We start from the raw sequence: 18,581 nt of genomic DNA on the forward strand, positions 1-18,581 counted from the left end.
TAGGAATACCTTCTTCTGTGAATAAACTTTATAGTGCTATTTTTTTACTCTCTTGTTTTTTGCTTTGTGCTTGAATATAGTTTTTCTGATAATTATCTCTAGAACTTCTAGTCTCCATTTATGTAATTCTGTTCTTCATCTTGCATTCCAGAGCAGGTAAAGATGCTACACTTACTCTGAACTTTATACCTGGTTGCCTGAGTCTGTCACTCATTCTCCCATTAAATTACCAGTCATATGTGATTATGTTCTATTATTTTCTTCAACTCCTAATGAATCCATAATTGACGCCAAGAAGCTGTAAATTATATGAGCTGTTAAGACATGTATGAAGCAATAATATCTGATTAGTGTATTCATGTATCCTTGATAATCATAAATATAACCACAGTCTTTCTCAAGATCTTGACAAAGTAAAAAACATATTAAAATCACCAACTTTTGTATAAACAAAGAGAGTTTTAATCTTTCCAGCTTATTTGAACTGGAATGTATTTTGGTAGTTCCCCAGAGGGGTGAAATTTTTTATTGCATTTACAGTGAGCCAGTGAGGTATTGTGAGATATTTTGTTTTAACAACTCCCATGAAGGAATAACTGTATTTCTATAGTTTTAAAATGAAGAAAAATGAAGAGAACCTAGAAATTTGGGAAAAACCTGTCCGATAATAGTCTGTGGATGACAAAGCTGCAAACTGAACCCAACTAATTAGATTCTAGCACTGTATCAGTTGGTTCCACACTAAGCATATCAAAAGATGAGAAAACACTTTTTATGCAAGAAAGTATTTTTTTTTATGATCTACCTGTACCCATGAGGGTCTCCAAAGTGATGCTGAGTGTTCTGTCTCTAGGTCTTAGAACAGAAGAATGCATTAGTGAACTTAAATGAATAAACAGCCAACTAAAACTGCAGTGAGTATTTATGGATAATGGAGAAATAACATAGTACATTAAGAACAATAATCACAAAAGATAAAGTTCTTATTTCCATAGCCTCGAGATCCTTTCACTTAGTCTCATCCTATATGACCTATGTACCTAGATTTTGCTCTATTGTAATCTTTTGCTAGGAGAGTCTTAGTCAATTTTTTTTCTATGTACCATTGAGCTCAAAATCCATAATTTCTAGTGACCATGTCTATGATATTTTATATTCAGCTTCAACTCAGCCTATTCTGATTGAGTTTCTTACATTCGTCCTTTCCTCTTTCATATGACCTTGGTCAGAAGATGACATTTTTGGTCTTCAAATATAATCTGATTTATTACTTATGTTTTATAGGCCTAAAAGTTGGGGTTTTCTCTCATTTTTATTTTCCTGATTCCTAATACTAGATTAAATCATTTCCCATAATGTACCTTTTTAAAAAAATGATTTAGCATTTTTTACTTTCTTTCACTCTTCCTTCTCTTGCTTAGTTCACTTTATCCCTTCCGTGGCTCTTTGCAATAGGCCATTTCCTGGACCTCTTATCTGCTGTGCTGTTTTGTCTCTAGCATGGCACAGCCAGTGTTAACAGCTGATCATACTTTCCTTTACAAATCAACTCCTATTCTTTGAAGTCTCTGCTCTGTGTAATGAGGTTCAGTTTGTCAGATGCACAATGCGCCGTAGCCTACTGGGGTCTGTGTATTTACTGTCATCCTGTACATCATCCCCTATGGCGTTTCTTACTCTTTCTTCTTGTAACTCCTGTTCACATTTTTTTTTCAGTGGGCTTCCACACAGAATCTGGCATAGCATCAGTACTGTAGGTGAACACACGAAAGGGATCACAGAATGAATGCACATGGTCCACTTAGAGAAACACTAGGGGACTAGTTTAAAGGTGTACGAACATTTGTGTTAGAGAAAGTAGGTTATAGCCTCAAATAGCCTAAAGCTATATTTGAAAGACAATGCTATGTACAAGAGTAGAGTTTACATAACTGAAGGCATTTACTTGCCATATGACTCTGAAAGACACGTGAACTTGTCCTTAGGTAAGCAATACATAGTGCTATTGATTTTATTTTCCATATGGAAAAGATACCTATTCATACTTTTAAAAGACTCTGCTCCATTCTGTTTCTTAAGGTGCTTCCATGACATCTTTACAATAGATTCTTTTTACAAACTTTTTCCCTAAATTGGTAGTTTGTTCCCTTACTTCTGATATTATTTGTTTTTTCTATCATGCAAACATATAAGGGATGAATAATTGGTTCTTTATATGAGATTCAAAAAATAAAGAAAATCATAGAAAATGAAGATTCACTAGACACTATTGGAAAAGAGCTCTGCAACTTGTGGGGGGGGTCAGGAGAGAAAATCTGGAAGAAAATGAGATGGGGGTGATATTGTTCAAAAGAAATGTAAGTACCTGACTTAGGTAACCGTATTCCTTCTGTAAATCACCTTTATAATAACATTTTTTTAAAGTTTAAAGAACACAAATATTTCACTAAAAATCTAACTTTCCCTTTTTAGTGTTTAGCACAGTGCACATGGTTGTTAGGGCATTGCCAACTTAGAGCTTAATACAGCCCAAGAATATTGAAGATGGCAACCAAGTCTTCATGTAAGTTTGTCAGGCTTACTCCCAGCAGCACTTTTGATAGTTAGCAGGATGCAGCCTGCATATGTGAAAAATCTCTCACAAGCCAAAGACTTGCATGAGATTGCAATACTACTTGTCTTTGCCTCTCTGCCTGATTTTTCGTTATTATTATTATTATTATTATTATTATCAGGATGATGTATAGAGGGGTTACAGTTACATTTGTAAGATGAGTACATTACTTTTTGAACACTGTTACCCCTTCCCATCCTTTTTTCCTCAACTTCCCTCCCCCCACTCCCTCCCAAATTGTAAAGTTCGTTTCCAACATACTGTCCTGTGAATGTCACTGGTTCAAACTTTGTCCTTTGTCTCATCATCTACCTGGTGTTAGACATTTGATCTTGTGTCCCCCAAAGAAGGTGATAGAGCTTATAATACGTAGGGCCTAACAGAAAAGTTTTATGTCACTGGGGACAGCTCCTTGAAGGAGACATTGGAAACCAGGAGCTTTCTGTCTCTTTCCTTTACTTCCTGGCCATGAGAGAAGTGGTTTTGCTCCTGCTTTAATAAGCTGCCTTGCCACAGGCCTAAAAATAATGAGGTCAACCAATCATAGATTATATCTCTGTGCTGGATTTTAAAGTCAGTTTCATTGATGGAAAGTAGACGAATACACATAGTTTCCTGGATTTCTACATTGCTACGGATTCAACCAGATAATAAATTCAGAGGATTATTTGTCTCTAAGATTAGGCACTTTAGAGAAGAGAGGAAGAAGTCAAGTAGAAGACAAAGAGAATCATCTCAAGAGGGGAATTTTGGAGTATTTCAGTAGTTAACCATGATTTCTAATCATGTTGAGCATTAAATGCACTGAAAAATGCAGATATGAAAATTCCATCTACAGAAAGCATAAAAGAAAGGAAATAGGCTCAGATATAATCTCACAACCTGAAATTACTTCTTAAAAGCAGTAATTCCAATAACGATAATAATGCTTTCTGTTTTCTAGTTTTAATTATTCTTTAAAATTTCAGGTGCCGAATAGTAAGAAAAGGGCAGGTTAAATTTGGAATATGACTCTCCCAAATTAGGGATCCCTGGTTTTTTCCTGGCTTCTTGTAGATATGCAAGTTGTGGGAATAATGATAAAATCCTCAGTCTATAATTATGCTGCTTTTTTGTGTGTGCTTTAAAAACTTAACTCTGTGATCTCTCTTTGAAAAAACTCTTATTTCAGGCCTCTTCCATATTTTGTTTGTAAGATCAGACATACACATAGAACCAGAAACACATTGTAGGAAAATAAAGCCTGAGTAATGAAATGCTTAGTGATAAGTCCCCAAGAATTATTTGCTTTCACGTGTTCTAGTGGCGTTTTAGGGTGGCTGACCTGTTTGCTTCTGAAGATACAGGAGTGCTCCTTACACTTGCTCTTTCTGCCTCATTCTCTGTTCCAAATGTTTTATCACAAGGGAACAATCTCAAAGCCTGAGACACTGGAAGTACCATGTGCTGAAATGATAACATCCCGATAAAATCAGAGACATTTTAATGGAAATTCTCTCCAAGGATCATTCCTTTTTCTTTATGAACAACTCAAAGGAGAGAGAGAGTAGTCAGAGAAAGAGAAGACCAATTTGTAAGAAAGCAAGGACTTCTTTCAGGTGAGAGAAGTCATGAGAAAGCACGAGAAAATTTCCTGACATTGTAAGAAAGAGGCTGGTCATACCTCCATTCATATTTTTGCATTGTCCACTCCTGTCAGTGTTACAAATTCATCTCGTTTTCTTCCTTGCTTCCTCTACTCCATCAAGATATTCACAGATAATCACTGCCATAGTTCAACCATTTTAATTTAGTGACTTGGAATCTCTTCTTCATCCTTCACTTCCTCCTCTGCCTTTTCTTCCTCCTTTCTTCTTCCTCAGTGGTTTCAAAGGAAGAAACCTCAGCAATAGATTGATAGACCAAATAATAGACCAAACAATGTCTATTCCCAAAACAAGACATTTTCTTCATCCTCCTTCTAACCACCGTCCAGAAATGTATGTGCTTCCTGATACTCCCTTTGCTACATAAGCCTGAGGATGACACTATGACATACATTTTCTTCCAGAGAAGCATCAAAAATAGAATGACTAGCCCCTGGCAGCCGGTTGAGGTGATGGATAAGATTTCAGCTCAATGTAAGACTCACTCAAAGGAGTCAACAGTATTTCAGACTGCCAAAAATTGCAAATAAAAGCTAGTGCAAGGCACATTTTTTTCCTAAGCATTCTCATTAAAGTGTTTGCCTACAAACAGAGCTAATGATAGTTATTATACAGATTAAATTATGTTTATCAAATTATTTAAATAAATTAATAAAAATTACACCATAGTGAAAACTTCTAAGCAGCCAAAGATAGAAAATGCCAGCTTTACCAATTGCCAGTCCTGCTGAGTGTCAGTGTAGCAATTTAAGAATTCTTTATAGACAGCAGCAGCCACCAGATTAAAAATATTACATTAGCCATACTATATGTAATGCTTTCCCTTTTTCAGATACTATGCAGAAAATTTCCCTAGCAAGACCTGGGATGTGGACTGTGGGAATACACATGGTTTAATATACATGATAGAAGTTCTACCTGGAAGACTAGATTCAGACAATAGGTTTATTCTCTTTAGTTGCAGATTGAGTATGTCCCTTAATTTCACATATTCCCAGTGTAATATTCAGGGAGGGATCTTTGGGAAACAATTAGTTTTAGTTGAAGTCATTGGGGTGAACTCTTACCAAATGGATTAGTATTCTTGTAAGAAGAAACACCAAATAGCTCATTCTGTATCTCTACCAAGGGCATATAGAGAAGAGGCCATATGAGCTCACAGCAAAATCCAGTGGCCTAATCTAAGAGAAATGGCCTTAAAGAGAAGTACACCTTGCATGCACCTTGATCTTGGATTTCTCACATATAGAACTGTGTGAAAAAAAGAAAAAAAAACAGCAAACCTTAACTGTTGTAGCTTGAATGGATTTACCACACCATTTTAACCCACCTAACCATATAGTTCTTAATTTTCTAGCTATTCCTAAGGTACGAAACACGAACCATAACTCTTCTTCATAGCTCTTTTATACTTCCACTATTTCATGGAAAAAAAATTCAACATCTGCTTTGTTCTGCGAAATATGCTAGATGCTGGAGACATATCAAAATAACCCAGCTGTATTTAAGTAACTCCCATTGTGATAGAGGATTGACTCACATAAGAAGATAATTATAATGGAATTTGATAAACGTTATAATAAACGTATTAAACAGAGCTGTGGAAGCATGAAAGAGCTCATTTAGCTGGGAGGAACACAGCAAACGCTTCACCAGGGAGGTCACATGGGTGGCTGTTTGAAGTAATTATGGGTCCTGCCTGGAGTCTGCCCACTGAGACTGAATAGGAAGGAGGCAGCTGAAGGAGGGCATTCCCCAGACAGCCAATCATACAGTTCTTGAGATGATGGCCTGGCATTATGGTAGATCTCTATGTGGCCCAGCCATCTTCACTGCTGTCCTTTAGGGAATTTCTAGCAAATCCATATTCTTTTAATAAAACTCAGACTTGAACTGTGAGAGTAGAATTGTGACCAACACAATGGTTTAAGTTGATTTAGTCAGGACCCTTTTTTGATTCTAACATATTTTGATGTTTGAATAGTAATGCACTCAGCATGAAGAAGGAACAAGTGGACTTCTTCTTGCATTTTGGCATGAATGCAACAGATTTATTTTACACACATACATTACATATTTCTTTAGCCTCCAGTTTCCTCCTTGCAACTAAATTCCACCACAGGCATTTATGAAGATAATACTGCTCCAAAAACAATATCACTCTGTCAATGAAACAATTTTTTACTTCTTGATTAGTTAGTACAGCATCATATGTTTTTTGTCAAACTGACATAGTTCTATGAGTTTTGCCTGCATAATCTTATATAGTAAGTTAATACAAAACTAGGTAGTACTGCTCATGGCCTGGTATAAAATTACTGTGAAATAGTAATGTCTCTTCCTATAACATCCTCGTATTTTACTCCTTTGAAATTCTATCCTGAATTTCAACTACTTCACAGGCATCAATTAGTGGCAGTCAATTTCTTACAAAAATAATGATCATATAATTAAGATTAATATACTCTGAGGGCTTTCCCTAGCTTTGAGGCCAATTCTACCTTCTGTCTGGAAGTATGTCATTTAACCTCTTTACCTCTCTCCCTCTATAATTGAGGAGCATCGAACTTACCTGCCCTGAAATTTCCAAAGATCAGTTGTAGATGTTAATCAAATGTTTAGCACATTAAAAGTGCCAAATAACAAGTATGTGATATGCTGAGCAAAGCTTTCTTTGGAACATCTGTAGTACTTGACCCTTTCTGTAATACCTTTTTCTCTTGACAAATTATGTCATATTGCTTCAATGCACATGAAGGAGTAACAAGATATAATGTAAATAATTAAAGCCATTTAAAAAAAAACCCAGCTCCTATGTAAAATAGAAATGAAGACTATCAATGACGACCACCTGGTATTTGATAAAATTTGAAACCACAGATTTTAATGAAAGTATATAACCCCTTTTATTATGTCCTATAGAACAATATAGGATTCTAGATGGAACATTATTTCCATTCATTTAAAATGTCCTGTGTCCCCACTTAACAAGGCAAAAGACAAAGCTACATAGGATCAAAATTGCTTCAGCACTATTCAGATATCTAGAATTCTTTGTATTTTTCCCCTCATCTAGCATGTTGACTCTACCACCTGTGAACTTTTCTATCTCATTTTCACTTTTCTTTGTTTTAAATCAATATTTCTATGTTGTTTATTTTAATCTTCTACTGGTTCGCATTTCTTTCCTCCCCACCCCCATCCTCTTCTTTCCCAAGCCATTCTTTTCACATTGGCTAGAGAATCTTAAAGTTATATCAAATTGTATCTGTCACTTGAGATCTACAATGGCTTACTTGCTTTTAAACATAGATGCCACCTTCTGATCCTATGGGACAGCATCCTGACCCTCTCTGATGGTCTTTGTTTGCTTATCAAGCTTCATTTTGAACCATTTTCCTTTCCTCCCCTCAGTTATGCACCCTTTAGTTCTTTAAAGATTGCTGTCCTCTCTTCACATTTAAATTAATATAATTCACCAGAAATGGACTGCTGGAATCAAGAAGCATGACATGAGCAAAGTAAAATCATTCTTATGTCTTTGTTGCATCTATTCTCAGATTTTTTTAATTCTAGTGGTGTTCTTTAACATCTCTCCTAGGCTTCTAGACTCCCACAGAAGTACTTTTGCCCATGGGTAGTTGCTAAAATAGATACTTCTGCGGAGACACGATAGGTCATGCCATCATTATAACCCTCTTCCATCTTTAAAATATCAACATTTTAAAAGTTGGTCCTAGCAGCCCTCTCTTCACTCTCTTCATCTTGCCAATAATAAGAATGCAGTTGATAACAATGAATGTCCTTATTCTGACTGAGGAATGAATGCAGGTATAGTATTCGATATTCTGAGAACTATGACACCTTCCAGTAGGAGCAGATAGAAGTGAGTTGTGGTGTCAGTTGAATGTCCCACGGGGTGATGTGCCTTGCTTTTAAACTGCATGACAGCTGGCTCAAGTGTTTCTCTAAATAGAGTTACTGAAAGCTGAACAAAATGCCAACTCTTACTCACTCTTAAAAGTGTAACTTGACATTTTTTCCCCAAGCGATGTGTGCCAGATCCCTACTTTCTCACAATCTTTAGGAAGGATTAGCTAATTCTTCAAAAGTTACAGATGGCATGGAGGCCATAAAGATGATACCCCACATATATGATCTTCTGGTTGAGGGCATCTTCCTTGAAGCTGCTGCCAGCCAAGTTCTAAGCATGGCAGAGGATGAAAGGTGAGGTCCATTTTTCTCCAACTCTGGAGTCACCTTCTAAAGGGTATGGCTCCTACTCACCACGCTTCTAAGGGGTATGGTTCCTACTCACCAGGCTGTTTCTATGCAAATCTCCCTCTAGTCGTTCTTTCACAGTCCCACCCAGGACTGCTCACCACTCATCTGATCTGCATGGGCGACTGGACTGCTAATTCCCCTGAGCTTGTTCAGTGATCTCTTGGCATCAGTATCCTAATGGTCTTGAACTGACACAGGTGGTAAATAGGCCATCCCAAGTGAACTTGTACCATATAATAGTATAAGGAGCATATTTTGTCTGTGAAATCAACTGGTAGAGGTTGGGGAAGGAGTAGATGGTGAAAATGGCATTGATATACTTAGATTCTCCAGCTGGATCTCAGCAAGTTACATTTTGGAGATTGCATTTTATTTAAAGAATCAGAGCAAGGATTTAATCATAGTGGATTCTTGGGAGGATTCTTTCTGTTTAAAATAGGATTTCCAAGTTTAGAATGTATAGTGTTTCACTTTCTAGGACATTAAGTTACTCAGAACACTGTGTTTGCACAATACATCAGATGGATGAGTTGTTTAAAACAAAATTCAGTGGGTTAAGCAACACACATTTATTTTTCAAAATTTTATTTTATTGTCAGGGTGATATACAGAAGGGTTACTGTTACATTCGTCAGGTAGTGAGTACATTGCTTCAACATCAATACTGCTTCCCATGTGTTTCCCCCACTTTCTCTCCCCTGCCACTCCCAGTTGTAAAGTTCATTTCCAATATACTGTCTTGAGCAGCACACATTTAGTGAGCTCATCTGTTTTCTGTGGTTTAGACACATATATGTATCCATGCACTTAAAGGATCGTCACTGGCTTAGAGCAAAACCCGGAATATGAAAAATTAGTTCATCCATTAGTTAATACATCTGTCCCCAAATGTACATGTTCTTAAGAAAATTGTGATTATATTGAAGACACAGCAGGCTTTGTATATTCTGAGAAACCAGAGATTTAGGCCCACATACTGACTTACTATATAATTATTTATGAGAGGTCAATAAATATTTGTGGGAAAATATGCAATATTAGCATAGGCAACTTTATCTTATCAGTAGGTGTGACTAAATTCTAGTAGTCTCATCATTTTCATGATAGGCTTACAGCTAGTTAGAGTCATGCTTGTTGTCTGATGTGTTTTTGGATATTGATTTTTTTATGGAACTGGTAAATAAGGAAAGGCTGTGGTTTGATTGATTGTGCCCCTTTAAATGCATATTTTGAAATTTGATCTTCAGGTGGTATTTATTGAAATCATGATCTTTTGGGAAGTGGATAAGTCATGCCGGCTTTGTACTTAAGAATGAAATAACTACTTTTATAAGAAAGGCTTTAGATACCTGCCTGGTCCTTCCATCTCTGCCATATGCACAAACAGTATGCATCCCTTTCTTGCCTCCAACTCTGTGTTGCAGTTGGTACCATGTAGGCACTGTGCTGGCTACAGAGAGAAGCATTCACCAGACACTGTATCTTCTGGCACCTTGACCTCAAAGTTCCCAGAACCCAGAACCACGAGATATATGTTTCTATGATTTATAAATTACTCGGATTTTGGTATTTTGTTATAACAGTAGGACTAGAGTAAGTCAAGGAATGATGCTAATAAAGTATTGATTCATATATGACAATATCAAGATGTTGTGTTTTAGTCCACTAGGATGACATTTCTTTAAAATCAATGTGTGAAAGCTTTACATCATATTCTGAAGACACACTTCTTTCAGTGCTAGCCATGCTTGCATTCTTCTGTATGCCATTCTACAGTGACATTCGAGAACACATGAAATAGACATGTTGACATTTCTTTTCCTAATTAAAACAATGAATTATCAAAGTGGGGTAGAGTCTAAAGGTTCTTTCTTTCTTCCTTCCTTCCTTTCTTTCTTCCTTCCTTTATTCCTTTCTTTTGATGAATGCATCTCTATTAGAAGCACTGTGTCCTCACGGAAGGACATCTTAGGAAAATATATAAGTAATAAGGAGCTAACTGTGAACATAGCAGCTAATGCTGAGTATGTTTGTGCTTGTATTTTAGTAGGATTGATAGTGATTTTGATGGTTGCTGAATGTGTGAGTATAATCTGGCCCCACTGTTTTGTTCTGTAACTGATGTAAATTTTATTATTCAATTTTATAGAGAACAAGTTTAGTCCTTAGAAATATTATATATGTACACACATGTATGTACATGTACATGTATGTATTAGCATCCAATATCAATCACCAATCTCTCCATCTATCACAACCTATAACATTATAGTTAAAATATTTGCATCTAACAGGAAAATTTAACATAAACTAAGTAGGAATTTAATTCTGAAGTAAATTTATTTTTAGTTTTAACTTTGCCATTTTAACATGAATGTAACTGGGTATGGCCTAGTCCTATAAGTTTTCATCCATGGGTATAAAAATAAGTATATTAATATTGCCTGTTTTGTTGGATGACTTTATATGGCTATAAGTATAGACAAAGAGCATAGAAAAGTGCTAGACATACAACAGGGCAGTCCTATTCATTATTATGAAATAAAACAGTTATTCCTCTAAGTAACTTCCATAAGAGTTCACCTGCTCTGTGGTGGCCTGGAATGATTTCATAACTGTGAACTTAATATAGCAATTCCCTTAAGGTTTGACTCATGGTTCTTTATAGGAATTTCAGGAACCAGTCTTCTTTTGAATTTGTATTCACCAGCTACACGTTGTTTTTTGAATTTCCTCTGGCTAGCGTCACTAGACTGTGACTTAAATTAAATTATAACTTTCTGAAACTGGTTTTCCTCAAGTCACTTTTGCTCCCTATAGTCAAAGTCACCATGCTCTTTCTGTTCTGATGTTATATTTTCCCTTTCTCTTTTTCTTCATCAATTGTGAACATAATGTCAAGTCTCCTATACCTGCAATGGGTACAGTGTAATAGAAACAAGATGTAACATCAGTAGCATAATCTATCATAAACAGTTTAAACTGAAAAACGTATGTCAAGAATTTAGCGATTTGGAGTTAAAATATACACTTTCTTTTTTCCCCTCCCTGGAAAGGGTGATGAAACCAAAGAATACCTCAAGAACAAATGCCTCTTTGTACTTCTAGAAATGTTTATAGTCCTAGGAACACAGAACCAGGTTAAGTGATGCATTAGTGTTTACTTTAAATGTGAGATGTCTGGGTAGAGTTTTGTCTTTCCTTTCTTACATGTCTGGCTTTCTAAAGGAGCCATTCACCCTCTGAGTTAAACAGTACTCTCTTACAGCTGAAAGTTTTAAAACTGGTTAAATAGCGAACACAATTTTATTTTACAATATAACTGGATTTAACCTAATGATCATACTAAGTGACAGATTAGGTGAAGTATTTCAAAAGTCCTTAGATTCAATGAAAGATTTAGAGTACCAGGATATATTAACAACTGAACACAAATTATAGCATCCATTTTGTTTTCTTCCATTCATGTCAGTAGCATACTATCCTAAGGACAATGAACACTGGCTAACAGGCATGCTAAAAATTTGAAGGAATCATGCGTCTTAAAAAGCCACTTGATAAACATAAAGTTGTTGGTGGTTCTGGGCATTGAAAGAGAAAGATTTAGTAATTCCTCATGTATTGAGGGAATCTATTAAACAAGCATAGAATATACACCTCAAGAACATATAGTATGATGATGGAGTAAGTCAAGTCTTTGGGTCCTGAAAAATTTGTGTGGACATTGTCTTCATGCATGTTGTATGTATGCCTGCATGTATGCATGTATGCATGTATGTATGTATGTATGCATGCATGCATGTATGTATAATGCATTTGTTTATTTTTCATCTTGTCCGGTTTGGTTCTTACTAATTCAGTTTCCAATTACTTCTTTATTCCAATTTTCCTCATTTGAGTGGGCACGTCTGTAATTTCCACTACTTGACATTAATCTGCTGTGTGTTGACTTATTCTTTAAAATTTCGAATGACAATTGATTTTCCTTACTTGGAAATGAATTTTGGGTTAGATAAGGGGAAGAGAATGTCTTTCTGATGTGTATATGTACAATATCAAGTCATACACACCATATTACTTTTTGAAAGATAAGGCATTTTATACCATTGCAGAGAAAAACGTGCAAGATTAAGTTCTTGTAAATTATATTCTATTAAGGTTTAGTGAGGTATTAATAATAGAGCATTGTATTATACTTTGCTTTAGAATTTTTTCTAAAATATTACAAACATTTCAAACTGTATTTATGAGAAAACACACACAGTCTCTGGCTGTCTAGAGTACGGAAAGTACGTCAAATACTTTTCTTGCCTTTTCTCCATTATTCACTGTTCATACCCAATTTCTTTATGTCTTAAAGTCTTTTTCATTAAAAACAATCCTTCCAAACATAGCTAGTAAATTAATTAGGAAGCCTACAGAATGGGAGAAGATCTTCACTAACCATACAACAGACAAAAACCTCATATCTAAAATATATCAACAGCTCAAAAATTGAATCACTCTAAAACTAATCTCCAAAGAAACAACCATCCCATCAAAAGATGAGCCAAAGACTTAAAGAGAGTCTTCTCTGAAGAAGAAATAAGAATGGCCTATAGACACATGAAGAAATGCTCAACATCTCTGGTCATAAAAGAAATGCAAATCAAAACAACTCTAAGATTCCACCTCACTCCAGTTAGAATGGCCAGGGCCAAGAAAACTAATAACAACAGATGCTGGAGGGGATGTGGCCAGGAGGGATCACTACTACACTGTTGGTGGGAGTGCAAACTCCTTCAACCACTATGGAAAGCAGTATGGCAGTTCCTCAAAAGACTAAACATAGAGCTCCCCTAGGACCCAGGAATTCCACTACTAGGCATTTATCAATTTTCCAGAAACAAGGACATACTAAATCCACTAGCACAACAATGTTCATTGCAGCATTATTTACCATAGCAAAGATATGGAATCGACCCAGATGCCCCTCAGTTGATGAGTGGATCAACAAGGTATGGTATTTATACACAATGGAATTCTATGCTTTGTCAGGAAGAATGACATCTCCCTATTTGTAAGGAAATGGAAAGACTTAGAAAAAATCATTTTAAGTGAAGTAAGTCAGACTCAAAGGAACATAGGCTTAATGGTTTCCCTCATTTGCCATAGTCAGTAGAAACCTTGGACTCTTCTAGCAGAGATTTGCAATAGAGCAAAACCTAGATACACAAGACCATACAGTATGATGCTAAATGAAAGGACCTCTAGGATATAGAAACAAAAGCCATATAATGAGTGATTATTGTCCTTAATGTACTGTGTTATCTCTCATTTCTTTTGCTGTCCCTTGGTTATCTCATATTGTTACAGTATTTCACTTTGTTATCTGATATATTGGGTATATGCATATTTGGTTATTTGAAATTGGATAGGAAAGGGGGGAAAACAAGATGAGTGTGGGGGTGGGAAGGAGGGAAATGGGGATGAAGACATGAGAAAGGGTATCACTGTATGTGAAGTAATGCACCTTCCATCTGGCGAATGTAAGTAACCCTTCTATTAATTACAATAAAAACTATATGGGAAAAAACCGATCCTTCCAAAGGGGAAAAACAAGATGACTGGGAGGATGGGGGTGGGGCAGGAAAGTGGGAGGGGGACATGGGAAGAAGTGATATACCCATTACCTAATGAGTGTACTTGTAACCACTCTATATATCACCCTGACAATAAATACAATAAAAAAGCCCCTTCCTAGAATTTAGAATGTGCCTAAGACTTTTACAACATTAGCACATTTATCCAACTATATCTGTCAACAAAATTCATATGTAACTTCAGTACCTAGTTTTCTAGGTACTCTAGTTCTCTAGAATATTTAAATTTTAATCATACACTGGTGTGTGTGTGTGTGTGTGTGTGTGTGTGTGTGTGTGTGTGTGTGTGTGTGTGTCTTGCTTATCTGAACGACTACTGTTTAAGTGAACACTCTTCCAATTTAAACCTGGATTTGTTTTTGTTTTTATTGACCTGAGTTTTTATCTTTTTGTTAGCAGTTCATTAATAATGGTTTGTAAAGGCCAAGCATTACAAGTAAATTCTAAAATTTAGAGGTGGAAGAGTTGAGTTTCAGGAAAGGATATTGAAAGTAGTTGTAGTTTGTGCCTGGGCAATTATTATCTGACTACTCTTTTGGAATCTTTTTTTTTCCAGTCCTGGGGCTTGAGCTCAGGGCCTGAGCACTGTCCATGGGCTTTCTCAAGGCTAGAGCTCTACCACTTGAGCCACAGCACTATTTCCAGCTTTTTTCTATGTATGTGGTACCGAGGAATCGAACCCAGGTCTTTGTGAATGCTAGGCAAGCACTTTACCACTAGGACAAACTCCCAGCCCCTTTTTTGGGGCAAATGCGTATTTACATCTAGTCCATGGGGTGTTCTAATTAAAACAAAACGTCTATATCAATTATTCGCTGAATTTAGAATAAAGAAGATCATGATTTGCCCATTAAATTGTTCCTTATAGGAAAAAAATTAAACTGTTTCCAAGTCATGAAAGAAAGGATATATTTCCTTTATTTCAGAAATTAGAAATGTTTAGAGTGATTTTTCATCACAAAGCTACATACAGCTTGCTTTTTCTTTTTAGGAGTTTGTAGACTGATTGCTTACATACAGGCTAGGTTTAGAAGATTGTTAGATATTGATTTAGGAGTCTCTAGCTTTATAGATCCAAGAAATAGTTTTCTTCTTAAGTAGATATACACCACTGAACTTAATCTATCCCTTGAGTTTATTTTATCATTTGAATTTCTGGACAAAATGGCTAAAGGATTTGAAACTCTAGTTGTCACTTTCAATAAGGCTCATTAGTTAATATATTGAAACACTGCCATCAGAAATGAAAAGCAACAGGTGCTTTGAAATCAGGTCCATGCACAGAGATATAACATTTATTTTTCTTGTTTCTTTTTACCAGTCCTGGTGCTTGAATTCAGAGCCTGGGCTGGGTTTGCTCAAAGTTAGCACTCTACTACTTGAGCCACAGCACCACTTCAGGCTTGTTCTGTGTATATGGTATGGAGGAATTGAACCTAGGACTTCAAGCATCCTCAGCAAGCACTCTACCATGCTCCCAGTCCCAGAGACATATATTTCCGATTGAAATAGTTCTAGTATACATACATATATCACACATACATATCACACATTATATATACAACACATACATGTATGCATACACACATAATTTGTAATATATAATACATACATATATGTGGTTACATATAGACATGTATATACATGTTGCAATGCATCTCAGTTAGGAGAGTTTTGTTGTCCAGTCTTGGAGAATTTCTTGTTCAGGAAATTGTGTAATTCTCTAATATTTACCTTTTATCCCACTGTTTAGCTCTGTATGATCCAAGTCCTTATATTTTCCTCTGATTTCTTCTTTTCTGATTCTATGACTGTATACTCTTACTCTTATTCTACTTTTGTTTTTTTGTTGGTCATAGGGCTTGTACTCTGGGCCTGGGTCCTATCCTTCTGCTCTTCAGTTCAAGGCTATTACTCTACTCCTTGAGCCACCATGCACTTGGTTTTCTAGTGGTTAACTGGAGACAAAAGTCTCATAGACTTTCATGCCCAGGCTAGCTTTGAACTATGATACTCAGATCTCAGTATCCTGAGTAACTAGGACTGTAGTTGTGAACCACCAGTGCCTGGCTTTATAATATTTTTGTGTTTTTTAATATTTCCAGCTTTTTTCTTCTTTCTTCAAGTATTGAGATAGGAAAGGATGAAGGGAAAGAATGTGGATTGATGCTGATGTTTATGTTATAACTGTTTATTCATGCATACAAATTACAAAGTAGATGAATAGAGATTACTACTCTAAGAAAAATAGCCAGTGAATGACAACATATTCATTAAATTCAGGCATTAGGCAGAAGTAGTTCATACCTGTCATATTGTGTATCTTGCCATTTAATCTGTCTATATTTTACCTGTCCAATATAGATATTCATAGATCTCAATCTATATGTCTATGATAGTGTTAAGCTTGTCATTAGAATATTTCTCATCTATTTTACTCTGGGATAGATAAGAACAATATTCATGGCCATAGATAAAAGATACAACAAAAATACTTGATTCTAGTTTCCTTTTTACATTAAATGCATTAAATCTATAGCTTAAAATTGTACCTGTGGTAAAAATTTGTGTGCTATTGGTACTGGGTTGTCTATACTGCTTCCCATCAGAATTTACATCCTGAAAAACATAATTATTATCATCATTTTTGAAATAAGGGCAAAAGCATAAAAGTAAAGTTACCTTACACATAGGATTACAAGCTAAGTATATTTATCTTTGCAAGTAATCAATCATTGCCTGTTCCAGAGATCTTTAAAAGATTGGCCTCAGAACTTACCACAGGGACCTTATCCTTTCCTCTACAAATTGCTCAGTTCCACCAAAGCAAAGACACTATTCCCCACTGAGGACTAAATAAATGACAAGCTTGAAGTGGTGAAAAATAAATTCTTCCTCTGAGTTACTTGAGTAAAAAGCTGTCGGAATAACAAAAAAATAACACATTTCTCTCCATACAATAGAAACATTTTACAATACTATGTTTGAAAAGAAGCTTGAGATATTCATTAGAAAGGGAGGATGCTTTGAATACGAGATCTATCACACCACCAAGTAATGGAGAAGATTGGGAATAATAATTGTTTGTTTTCTTCCACCCTAACTCCTCATCTAGGTTATTACTCTCTGTGTGTTTGCACATGCTTGTGTGTGTGTGCATATACTTGCATATATAATTTTTTCTGGCATCTGGAGAACAATTTATTTATGTACTTTATTTTTACTTCATGTCTATAGGAATGGAATAATGTAAACATTGATCTACATAATCATATACATAGATTAAGGGAAACTTCCTGAAACAGCATGAATTAGATCATTAAAAAATACCAAAATTGTAGTTAATGGCTTATTTGCTGAGAGTAGGTGTTTTAATTATTCTAGATAGTTTGAATTCATGAATAACTTATTAGTCTCTCTTACTCTGCTTTTTCATTTTTTTCCTGTTCATTATCTTAGTAAGCCTCTGATCAAGTCTTTAATGCTTTATTTGAATCCTTAATAGGGATGTCTGAAAAATGGAGCAACTAGCCAAGGTGGATAGAATTGTTACTGCTCATCATGAGATTGTATAATCCATTCTTTCTTTTAGAAGGCAAGTATCAAAAATATATAATGCAGTATGTTACAAACAAGATCCCCCCAATACATACAGTGAATTATAGCAAAAAATTACGTGCATTACATGTCTTTTTGCTTCTGGACTAGAAAAGAAAGAGCACTGACTGAGAATCATAAAACCTGGGTTGGATTTTGAGCAAACGGATTGTCCTTGGCTTTGCTTCTTCATGAGGCTGTAGTAACCTAGTCATTGACACCAAGATATCCACTGCTCCAGGTCTGCCATCACCCTTCTTCATCCATCTCGAAACTTGTCCTCTTTCCCTCCTCTTCTTCCTTTTCTTCCTTTTCTTCTTCTATTTCTTCCTACTGTTCCTCCTCCTCTTTTTCCCCCCTGTATCCTTTTGCTTCTCCTCCTATTTGGTTTATGGGGCATGGTTATGAAATATAGCTCAGACTAGATTCAGAATTGAGTCCTTTTGTTTCAGCATCCTAAGTGCTGAGTTAATAAGTCTGTATCACCATACCAGGAAGTTTCTGATACCGGAGTGAGTAAGATCTTTTCTGCTTTATTGCCTTGGTGTATTATTTTCCGCCTTCACATTTTACCTGTCACCTAATCAATCTTGTATTAATTAGTAACCACTTTTTCAAATAGACATTTTAAAAGCCCACTGCTAAAGAGGTTACCATATAACATTGGTATGCTATCATATAGTGTACATTACTGCTGGGCATGTATCATGAGTGACAAATTTGGGCTAAGTTTCAAAATTCTTTTCTTATTGTCTTTAATTTCAGAGCTCTGCGTTTGATCATAGAAGGGAATATTTA

Source organism: Megascapheus bottae, chromosome 4 (assembly GCF_031878675.1).
Source record: "Megascapheus bottae isolate mThoBot1 chromosome 4, mThoBot2.hap1, whole genome shotgun sequence".
In the NCBI taxonomy this organism is placed as follows: domain Eukaryota; kingdom Metazoa; phylum Chordata; class Mammalia; order Rodentia; family Geomyidae; genus Megascapheus; species Megascapheus bottae.